Source organism: Marmota marmota, unplaced genomic scaffold (assembly GCF_001458135.2).
Source record: "Marmota marmota marmota unplaced genomic scaffold, marMar, whole genome shotgun sequence".
NCBI classification, from domain to species: domain Eukaryota; kingdom Metazoa; phylum Chordata; class Mammalia; order Rodentia; family Sciuridae; genus Marmota; species Marmota marmota.
In genome coordinates, this window is record NW_026000076.1 from 4,923,949 (window position 1) to 4,934,824 (window position 10,876).

The 10,876-nt window shown below is 39.9% G+C and overlaps 1 long non-coding RNA gene across 1 annotated transcript; it reads left to right on the forward strand.

Annotated features, from left to right (window-relative positions):
• The first annotated feature begins 2,425 nt into the window (after positions 1-2,425).
• On the forward strand, positions 2,426-10,870 carry LOC107155086. The gene is made up of 5 exons (XR_001505146.2): positions 2,426-2,559; positions 7,696-7,754; positions 8,849-8,939; positions 9,514-9,538; positions 9,654-10,870. It is a non-coding gene; the product is annotated as an uncharacterized LOC107155086 (long non-coding RNA).
• Positions 10,871-10,876: the final 6 nt, after the last annotated feature.

Below are 10,876 nucleotides of genomic sequence, written 5' to 3' on the forward strand. Positions count from 1 at the left end.
TTGAGATTTGGACTGGAAAACTGGGCCAAAGTTTAGATCAGTGTTTTTCAAACTGTGCACCTTGAATCATTAATGGCTCACAACCAAGTATTTTTTGCTTAAATAAAATATAGAGAAGAAATATAGCAATGTGAGTCATATATAGAAAGGGTAGGTTTTATAAAATTTTTGTTTCAAGTTCGAGTGTGTGTGTGTGTGTGTGTGTGTGTGTGTGTGTGTGTTGGGTTGAGTAAATGTGTTTCTCACTGTGTGTGGACAAAATTGTTGTAGGTGGATCTTAGGAAGGTAAGAGGGTCTGGGCTCAGGTGTGGCAGGTCTGCTGGGGCTGACCTATGCCCTAGAAAGTGTCCTATATGCTACAAACAGTGGAGCTCAGGAGAGGGGCAAACAACCACCCTTGGCTCTGAGGGCATGGGATCTGCTCTCTGGAAGAACTGACCTGGGTCAGTGGGGCATCAGGTCAGTGGTGAACAAAGATCGACTGCGGGATCATGCAGACTTTGCTCCATGCTGGAGGATACTAGGGGGCCATATATATATTTAGGGTATAGTGACTGAATGGGAACACAAGGTTGGCTTGTTTCTCAACCCAGGTGCTGGTNCATTTGGTGCCTCAGGAGGGAATGGCCTTCACCATCCCTTGAGCACCTGGCTTCTAGGATTTCTCAGCAAGAGAGAGAATCCTCAGGGGAAGATACTGGGCTTCCTGCTTATCCAAAAGATGACAACTTGGGCAATTTCTTGGAAAAATCAAGGTGATACAGTGTATTTTCACTTTGAGTTTATGGAATTATACTCACTCAACAATTGGTTTGTTCAGGGAGTATCCCAGATGCAGTTTTTCTCTCTCTTTCCTGTCTCATTTTCCTACCTACTGTCTATTTGCCTGTTTATCAAAATATAACAATGAACTTCAAGTTCTAGAATTAGAGGCAATTTTTACTTTACTATAAAACAAATATAAATATTTGTTGAATGAATAAATAAGTGTCTTCTGGGTGTTTTATATTCAATCTTGAATTCTGTGAGGACAGAAACCAAGTCTTGTTTTGTTTAGTATTACATTCCCAGTGCCTACATTTAGCAAGAGCTCAAAAATATGTATTGTTCTAATGAAGGAAATGTTTTTTAAAATTCTCTACAGTAAACACGTTGCCTTTAAAATCGAAAAAAATAACAATCTTTTACTACACTGCATTAGATCACATAGTATACCATATTAACAGCATTTCTATTATAAGAATAACTAACCAAATACTTGTTATCCATAAATAAGGATTAGTATTTTATTTCCAAAATACAAACACATCACCTCAATCATCTCCTTGGTATTGAACTATTCCATTAAGAAGCCAAAAGGTGGCTGGAAGTATACTTCCACGGTAGAGTGCTTGCCTAGCATGAGCCAGGCCCTGAGTTTGATATCCAGCAGTGCCCAAAAGAAAAGAAACCAGAACTCTCAGAGAGAAAAGAAGTGTAAGAATTCTTTCTTATAGCCTTTCATAACTGTAATTTCTCCCATTTTTTCCTCATCCCTGTTATCACTTTTCTCTATATTCCACCCCCAACAGAATATCTGAATTTGTAAAATGTAAAATATATGGATAATTTTTTCCAGCATGCACACAAAGAAAAAATCCCAACCCTCTTTGAGCAGCCTCTTCTTTAGCTACCTATGTAAAGACTTCTTGCAGTTCTAACCTTTATCTTCAAAGCCCAGGGATTTAGAAAAGAGATTTTATACTTTATTGAGCTCTAAATTCAGATAAGTTTGGGCCATTTGCTTCATTTCAGAATTATTTAAAAGGAAGCTTCAAGCTGGGCACAGTGGCATGTGCCAATAATTCCAGATACTCAGGAGACCGAGGCAGGAGGATCATTAGTTTGGAGGTCAGTTTGGGCAACCTCATGACCCTGTTTCAGAATAAAATAAAAAGGGATGGGGAGATAGCTTAGTGGTTGGGTATTCCTGAGTTCAATTCCTAGTGCTGGGGTCAGGTGGAAGAAAGCTCCAGATATTTATACAAAAGATTTAGGGGGGAAAAACCTACAAAACAAATCTTTCATGTTTATGTCTAGAAAGGTCCTATGACATTTTGGAATCTCACAAATGTTAAGTCTTTCCATCTCCATTTCATCCATCTGGTTCAGAAAACTCTGGAAATTAATTACTCAATGTCATTTCTATTCTTGTTTCTTAGGAGGTGACCTCAAACATATCAGCATTAAAGGAATGCTGCCCCAAATGAAGCAATAGTCCTCTCCTGACTTCATCAAACAGAGCCACCCACTGATAACCTCTGGCCCAGTTCTCAAATGCCTTTCACCTTTCCCCTAGATGTTTTGATTACTCTTTTAATAATTCTGGAAATGTTTGACAATCTGTTGATAGGAATGATGAGGGTAGAGGTCAGGACAATTAGCAGGGAAGATCCTTTCCTTTGCAAAGTCCAGATTTTTCTCCCAACCACAGGTTGGGCAGAATGGGATCAGCAAATAAGAACTCTCAATAAGGAGAGAGGAAGGGACTTCCCAGGACACAAGGCAGAGGAAGCGGAGGTAAATTTGTTGATCCAGTTTGGCAATTATTTCTTTCCACTCCCTCCACATATAATGTTGGAATAACTGTTGATTATCAGGGGAAGAATATATGATAATATACTAAGGGCAGAAGTTTTCTTTAATTATGTGTGTGTGTGTGTGTGTGTGTGTGTGCGCGCGTGTCTGTGCATGTGTGTTATATAAAGTCCCAGAGATAAGCTTGAAGAGCTGCTTTCTTATTTCCTCAATGGCAAAAGGACAAACGTAAAAGCTCCCAGTTGCCACCAGCTAGATCTTAAAATCAAAGGGTCTCTCTTTTTTTTGGGGGGGGAGGGTAATGGTTACTGGAAATTGAACTCAGGGGCACTCGACCACTGAGCTACATCCCCAGCCCTATTTTGTATTTTATTTACAGACAGGGTCTCACTGAGTTGCTTAGCTCCTTGCTTTTGCTGAGACTGGCTTTGAACTCATGATCCTCCTGCCTCAGCCTCCCAAGCTACTGGGATTATAGGTGTTTGCCCCTGCACCCAGCAAAGGGTCTCTCTTTAAAGGTAGAATTTGGTCTACATGATAGATGCCCTTTGAATAGGGATATTTATCATATCAATATGCTTAAAATACATAGAATTTGAAATAATAGCTCACATATTAACTTTTGGATGTCTTTCTAGTGTTCAAATTGGACATGAAATTGGATATTAATGTCTAACCTCCTCTTCTGGGCAAGTAGTGCGCCTTGCAGGTGAACATGGGGGAGTGAAGCTGGATTGCAGGCATAGACTTTGGGGACTAAGAGGATCCAAAGCCTAATTCTCCTTGTTGCAGCCTGAGTCACCTTGAGAAATATAGTTAGTGTCTAGTTGGAATGCTTTAGGCTACCAACAGCAGCCTAGTGTGAAGTAATGGAGTGTGGTAATTCTGCAGATTATAAGATAGACCTGAGTTTGAATCTTAGCTCTATCACTTAACTAGCTGAGTGACCTAGCAAGATATTTAGGCTCCTATACCTGAATTTCCTTATATGCAAATGAAGAAAATAATAGACCTGTAAGATTGTTCTAAGCCATAAGTATGAAGGGCATGTGGGTGTGGCTCAGTGGCAGAGCACATGCTTAGCATGGTTCTGGGTTCAATTCTCAATGCCGAAATCATCATCATCATCATCATCATCGTCATTATCATCATCTTTAAATACATGAATTAATTTAAAGTTCTAAAAGGGTTCCCAGAGCTGAGCTCAATATTTAACAAGTAACCAAACGCCCTAATCAAACAGACTAAAACATTAAAGAAATACATCCTCTCTCTTAATGGGAAGCCCAGAGGTAGAGAGGTCACTACAGTTGATGAAGTAAGCAGCACAGAACTGTCATCTTGTATCTGTTCTGTGGTCCTGAATGTGGCTTCATTTTCAGGCTAGTAATAAGATGTCTGCAGAAGCTCCAAACATCACATCTAGAAATAGGATATATTTCTCTCTGTGGTCTTTTAAGAGAAAAAAGTAACATTTCAGAGAAGTTCATCTTCAAATTTCTAAAATCCCAGTGGCCAGAATTAGTCTTTTGACAAAGGGAATAAGTGAGTTACTCTTAGACCAATTCATTTCATCTGCCTCTGAGGCTGGAGGTGGGTCAGCTTCCTCTGGATGTTTGGAAGAAAATAAATGTTTGAATGATGTTTGGATTCCATTAGGAACTCATCTAGAAGAAGGTGAGGCATGGTAGAGAATGGATACTGGATAATCAACCAATAGTTGTTCACTACAACTAGGGTGGACAAAGACCAAGAACCTGCTGCAGGATAAGATAAATTGACACAAGAAAGTACAAGAGGCAGAGCCTGGAGAGACCCACTAAGGTCATTCCACACCCTCCCCCGCCCCCACTCCCAACTCCTACAAAAAGACTGTTTAAAGAACCTGGCCAAACCCACTGAAGGGGAGGGAGCTGTGAAGTACATCGAATGTCAGCCAAGTCCCTCACAAATCCTGTTTGGATGGGAAGAGACAGAATTACACTAAGCTCATTTGGTGAAAAGCTTTACCCAATTAAGAACATTATGGGTAAGATGATGAGTTCTTAAATGACATGAAGAGCTATGAGGGATCTGAGATTTTACTGTACTTCCAAGCTAACAAGCTGGGCTACTAGTTTCATGGATTCTAGCAGAAGACTTGAGACTCTTGCAGCAAAGGTAAAGGACTTTATTACTGACAGCAATATCAGATTGCCAAAGTATGAGCTTTTGTGATTTTCTAAGCCGCAATACCCTCAGGACCGTGCAAAAAGAGCTACATGACATCTGCATGTATAATGGATTCCATCACAGGGGAGGAATACCAAGCTTAGAGAACCCCAGTATTTTATAATGGAATGTAAGCCTGCTTGTTCTTTGTTCCAGAAGTGAACACTATCTTTATTATATTAAATCACAAGCATTTCTATCTACGCTGCCTTGAATCCTGATGAAATTGCCAATGAGTATGACACTCCATTGGCCACTCTGATTAATCTGACCAATAGAGGCCATGACCAAATCTATCCAATTTCTCTCATGCAGCATTAATTTTAAGCTGTTATCAATAGGACTCCAACTAGTAGAATAAGGCCAACCTGCAATGTAGATCTCAATTGTACTTCTCAGGATCCCAGAGCCAGGTACCGAACAATAGATAATTTCATAAATCCCATAAATCATCAGAGTGTATTTTAGAGAATCAGGTGGCTTTCTCCTTAAGTTTCTGTACTGACCTTTCCACTTTGTCTGAGATATTAATCCAGGCCCAGCAAGATATATCAGTGATAGCACAAGCTCTGTTTTGGCCCTTAAAATGTAAATCTAGAGCTATTATATCTGGTACAACACTGATCAGTGAGTTGAGGCCAACCTGGATGTCTTCCAAGGATGATGTAGTAGTATTGATCACTTCAACTAAAGTCAGGCACTAATTTTGTATCATTTTTTTAATTGGATAATTCCTGGCATGGAATAACTACATACAAGGAGCTCATAAATAAAAATGAGGCGGTTGTCTCTCTCTGAATATCTCCCAAATAATTAAGGGTAGTTTCCCTTTAGAGAGATATCTGTAGTTCTGATATATATAGCACAACTTCCAATGGTGCTTCCTTAAATATATGAAGATTTCTTATGACCACTGCTAAGTTGCAAGTCACTGAATTTTCAGAAGGCAGGAGGGTCAATACCTGGGTTCCATAAAAAGAAACATAGTCCCCAGGGAATATATCATGCTCATGAAAAGAAAATGTTGGTTACAATTATGGGAGATCCCTAAATAGAACCTACATGTTTTACTAATGTTAGCTGGCCAAAAGTAGGTTTCTGCCATTCACAACCAAAAAGTCATTCTAATATATCTTCTAATACCTGTTGCCTCTCCATCCAAGTCCCTCCTCCCATTCATTATCATTACTAATTCTGTTGCATCTATCAATCAATATTCCACCTCCAATTTCTGATAAACTAGGTTAGAAAATGACCAACGTCCCACAAGGGATTTATGAGGAATGGTATGACTCAATCATTTGCTAAGACTCATTGTTAAGAGATAATTCTTCATGGATTGCTCATGTTTCTGTACATTTCACAAACACAATAACAGAGTGCCCTGGTTATCAACTATCTTTCAAATATTTGTATAAGAAACAACCCTGGGACAGAGAGATGATATCTCCCTCTTGGAACAAAGGTGCCTGTCTACTTGCTATCTATCATAAAAGGTTTGGGTTTGGGCTGGGGATGTGGCTCAAGTGGTAATGCGCTCGCCTGACAGGCGGCGCGGGGTGCTGGGTTCAATCCTCAGCACCACATAAAATAAAATAAAGATGCTGTGTCCACCGAAAACTAAAAAATAAATATTAAAAAAATTCTCTCTCTCTCTCTCTCTCTCTCTCTAAAAAAAAAAAAAAAAAGGTTAGGGTTCCCTAAGTTCAAGGTTTTTCTCTTCTAACATAATCCACTGTGTATGCAGGTGCCCACTGCATACCCTGTGCATACACTGTGTTATTTAGGACTTGGGAAACTACCACAAATGTCAATCTGACTATTGTGATTGTGATGAAAAATAAATTCCTATATCTATGATCCAAGAATCTTGCGCCTTCTGCCAGTATCCAAGAAACTGTGGCAGGCCAACTTAGATTATAAGAATGGAAAAATCTCAGCTATTTCAGTTATTGATAAAGAATCACAACTAAGATGGAATGTAGACAGACATATAAAAAAGAAAGAATGAGGGCTATATAGACCAATTAGGCTTGCTTTCTTCTTCCTCTTCCTATTCCTCCTTCTTTTTTGTGGTACTGGAGATAGAACCTGCCGGGGGTGCTCTACCACTGAGATACATCCCTAACCTTTTTTTAAAATTTTCATCTTGAGAAATGGACTCACTAAGTTACTCAGGCTTTTCTGGGATTTCAGGCATATGCCTCTGTGCCTGGCAAGTAGCAAGCGTTCTCTAAACAACTGAGACTATTTTGAGGCATATACTTTTTCTCTACTGTAAATTTTCACTTTTACTGATTAATAGATTAAACAGATTTGCCCAGGTAAGGGTAAAAAGCCCTTGTTGGGTTACCTCACCCAGTTCATTTACAATCATACCTATGCAGTAAATTTGCCATAAAACTCAGAAGAACTGGGTTTAGAGAGCTTCTAGACAGCTGAACATGTGGTGATTCCTGTGCCCCTTCTCCAGTACCTCACTCTATGAATCTCTTCATTGGTAATTCTTTATGATATCCTTCACAATAAATCAGTAAGAGCTTCCCTGAGTTCTGTGAGTCACTTGGGCACATTAATTGAACCTGAAGAGAGAGATATGGGAACCCCGATTTATAGCTTGTTGGTTGGAAGTAGAGGTAAACTGACCTGGGGTTTGTGATTGGCATCTGGGGGAGTGGAGACAGTAGTCTTGGGGACTGAACCCTCAACTTATGGGATTTGACATTATCTTCAGGTATTTGGTGTCAGACTGGATTGTATTAGAGGACACCCAGCTGGTATCTACAGTAGAATTGATGGCTTTCTTGGTATATGGGGAAAACCCCATACACATCTGGTGTGAGAAGACTTCATATTGGTTGCTGTGTTTTGAGAGCAGAGGAAAAACAGGTACTTTGTTTTTTCCAGTGCCATCCCAGAGTCTTGGAGACACCCGCTGTATCCTTTCTCATGAAGGAAGGCTGCTGGTAAGACTTTCCCAGACTGTTTAAAGGGCCTTACATTAGCTGCTGGGTCTGCAATTCTCTACCAGATGACTCTGACTATGAATTGTCTGTCCCATCCCTTAACCCCATGGGAAAATCCATCAGGAACAGTGCAGGATGGTCCCAGATCTTGCACCTCCCCTAGACCCACATACAAAATCTGTTAACACTGTTAAATCTGTTAGATGTCTTTCCTACTCTCATTCTCATAATTGTCACTCAGTCATTTCCTCTGATGGACAAATGCCACCTGACTGACAGTCCTGACAAACAGGATAGATTGGATTAACTGTCCCTAGGCAGCCCTCCTCCAAACAAAGAATAAGCTTATTTAAACTGAACTGAAATTTTAAGTTTACCAACTGGCCAAGAAGTCACATTGGAAGCACTGTCAACCTCTTCTCCAAGAATATGAAATACATTACAGAATTATAGGAAAGTTCAGGGAAATAAAGGAAAAGTTGAGCAATTGAATCTTTAAGAGAAGAGGGATTTAGATTTATAGACCAACGGATAGTCTCTGAATGTCCTTGTTAAGATGACCTTAATGTTCATGGGAACCTTTTAGTCTTATGTCACATAGCTCAAGTTCTCATGGAATGGCATCTGATTGGCCTCATTTGGGTCACATGTTTGGGACAGGAGAGAATAGGGATCTCAACTGCCAATTGAACCAAGTCTGCATTTAGTAGGGTATGTATACCCCCAAGAGAAACAGAGACATTTCCCAGCATGTAAGATTTCATTTTCTTAGTCTTCTCCATATTATGAGGGATGCTGTTGCTAGCAATTGAGATTACAACGTATATCTCCTTTACTAGCAGGGGAGGGAAAGAATCAAAGGGAATGTCTCTGAATGGCCTGGCTAGGTCACAAGCTTTGTGTGTGGATTTTGGGATGAGACCAGGATACTGGGACTGGTTCCTATTCTAGAATCATAGGATGAAATAGGAAAGGAACAGTTCCCTAAAGAATGAAGGTGTTTTTAATAAAGGTGGGAGTAAGGGTGGTACTAGCAAGAGAAAAACAACAGATGTCTTCTGTAGTCACCATTTTTACATTATCCTTTTTCCCAGTCTGGAATGTTGTGTGTCCTGGTCCCAGCATAAAGGAAATTAAGGCATTTCTAATTAAGTATCACAGCAGTCACAGCTCAGACCAGCATGGGTGAGTTTTTCAGGGCCACCAGAGCATGTTTGGTGGTAGTGGGGAGGGGGCTTGGGGGCACCCAGGGGGATGAAAAATAACCTTGGAGAAAGTCTTAGATGTTGACCATTGGATGCTCGGATCCATTCTGAGGCCCCTGGAAGGCACAGCTAGAGCCCAAGCTGAGAAGTCACTCATTAAATACTGCCAGCTTCTCACCAGGGAACTAAAGAGAATCAAAGGATTGGCAGGGTCAGGAAGCCAGGTTTGCCTTTTAGGGCCTAGAGCCCATGGGTCAGAACGGAAACTGTCTTTCCTCTCATTCCAGGCCTCTCTGGGATAAAAAGCATGGTCTGAAATGTCAAGCTCACAGTACAGGGGGAAATGAGAGTAAGGGTGAGGTATGTCAGTAAAACTGAAACCCGGTACCTGAGACCCCTGAAGGCAAGGTACTTGTGCAAGTAGAACCTGAAGACACACCCTGAGGTTCCAAAGCCAAGGAGAGGACACTTAATGGAGCCTGTGAATGGGAAGGAAATGAAAAAATCATAGTAATTCTCAATAAATATTTCTAAGCAATTTTTTTTTCTTACAGAAGAATAAAAGCATCAGCTATGCAGGTAAGTGATATATATTTCATAGTAAATCATATTAGATTCTATATAATATATTATATTATGGCATACATATAATATTGTATGTGATATAAAATTTCTATCGACCCACCTCTTGCAGCTATTATAGGAGTCATCTAGAAAACCAGTAACAAAAGAGAATGTCTTTGCTGCCTCACAGTCTTCATGGAACCTGTCAACATAAATCCCCAGCCATAGAGCTCCCCACATGGGGCATGACTCATAGAATAAAACCTGGGATCCAGTAAACTGAAAAATATGAGATTTGGAGATCATCTGGAGCCATGGTTCAAGATGTAAAGCAGTCATAAGAACACAAAGGACTCGCCTAAGAACCTTTGTTCATAACCTTACACAGCCAACACTTGCATAAATCTTCAGGTGACAGTGAGATCTTGCTCTGGTGTTTAATCCAGGTGACAGTAAGATCTTGCTCTGGTATTTAATCCAGACTGGCATTAAAAATACACAATAACCAAACAGCTGAACTATACATCTTTTGGGAAATGGGTAAACAAATCATGGTACAGCCATACAATGGAATACCATGTACAGATAAAAGAAATCAACACCTAATTCACACAATAGGGATGACTTTCAAAAGCATTATATTAAGTGAATGAAGCCAGACATAAAAGAACTACACAGTTTATGGTTATATTTTTATGAAATTCTAGAAAAGGCAAAATTAAAGTGACAAAAAATAATCTGGTGTTTTCCAAGGGATTGATTGACTACTAAGGGGCATTTGATTAGTTAGTGATTTTTTGTTGTGGTAACATACATAGAGCATTAAAAGTGTCATTTTAATTACTAAATGTATAGTTCAGTGGCATTAATTATATTAACAGTATTGTGTAACCATCACCATTACCTATTTCCAGAACTCTTTCATCATCCCAAACAGAAACTCTGTACCCATTAGGCAATAGCTCCTCATTTCCTCAGTTAACTTTTATTGTTTATAAACTGTACCTCAGTCAAGATGATTTTAAAAATTCACTGCCTCTATCCAGACACTGTGATAAGTGTCCTCACATAGTTAAGCCCTTTCTTAGTAATCTTTGATTACACAACCCCCTTTGGACTTTCCACTGTGCTTCTGTACCTGAGGATCCAGGACAATGGCCGTCCTTACTTTTTCAGAATGTGCACAGTTTGGACACACATCTGGTTTCCCCTGGTTGAAGACTTGCTCTTTGTTGCTCATCATGGCAGCAAGACATTTCTTCCCTCTCTCTAGTCTCAATGAGTCTCTTAGCCCAGCTCAGATTATCAGCATCTGTCTTTGAAAACATATACACAACACCACACCCACCCACC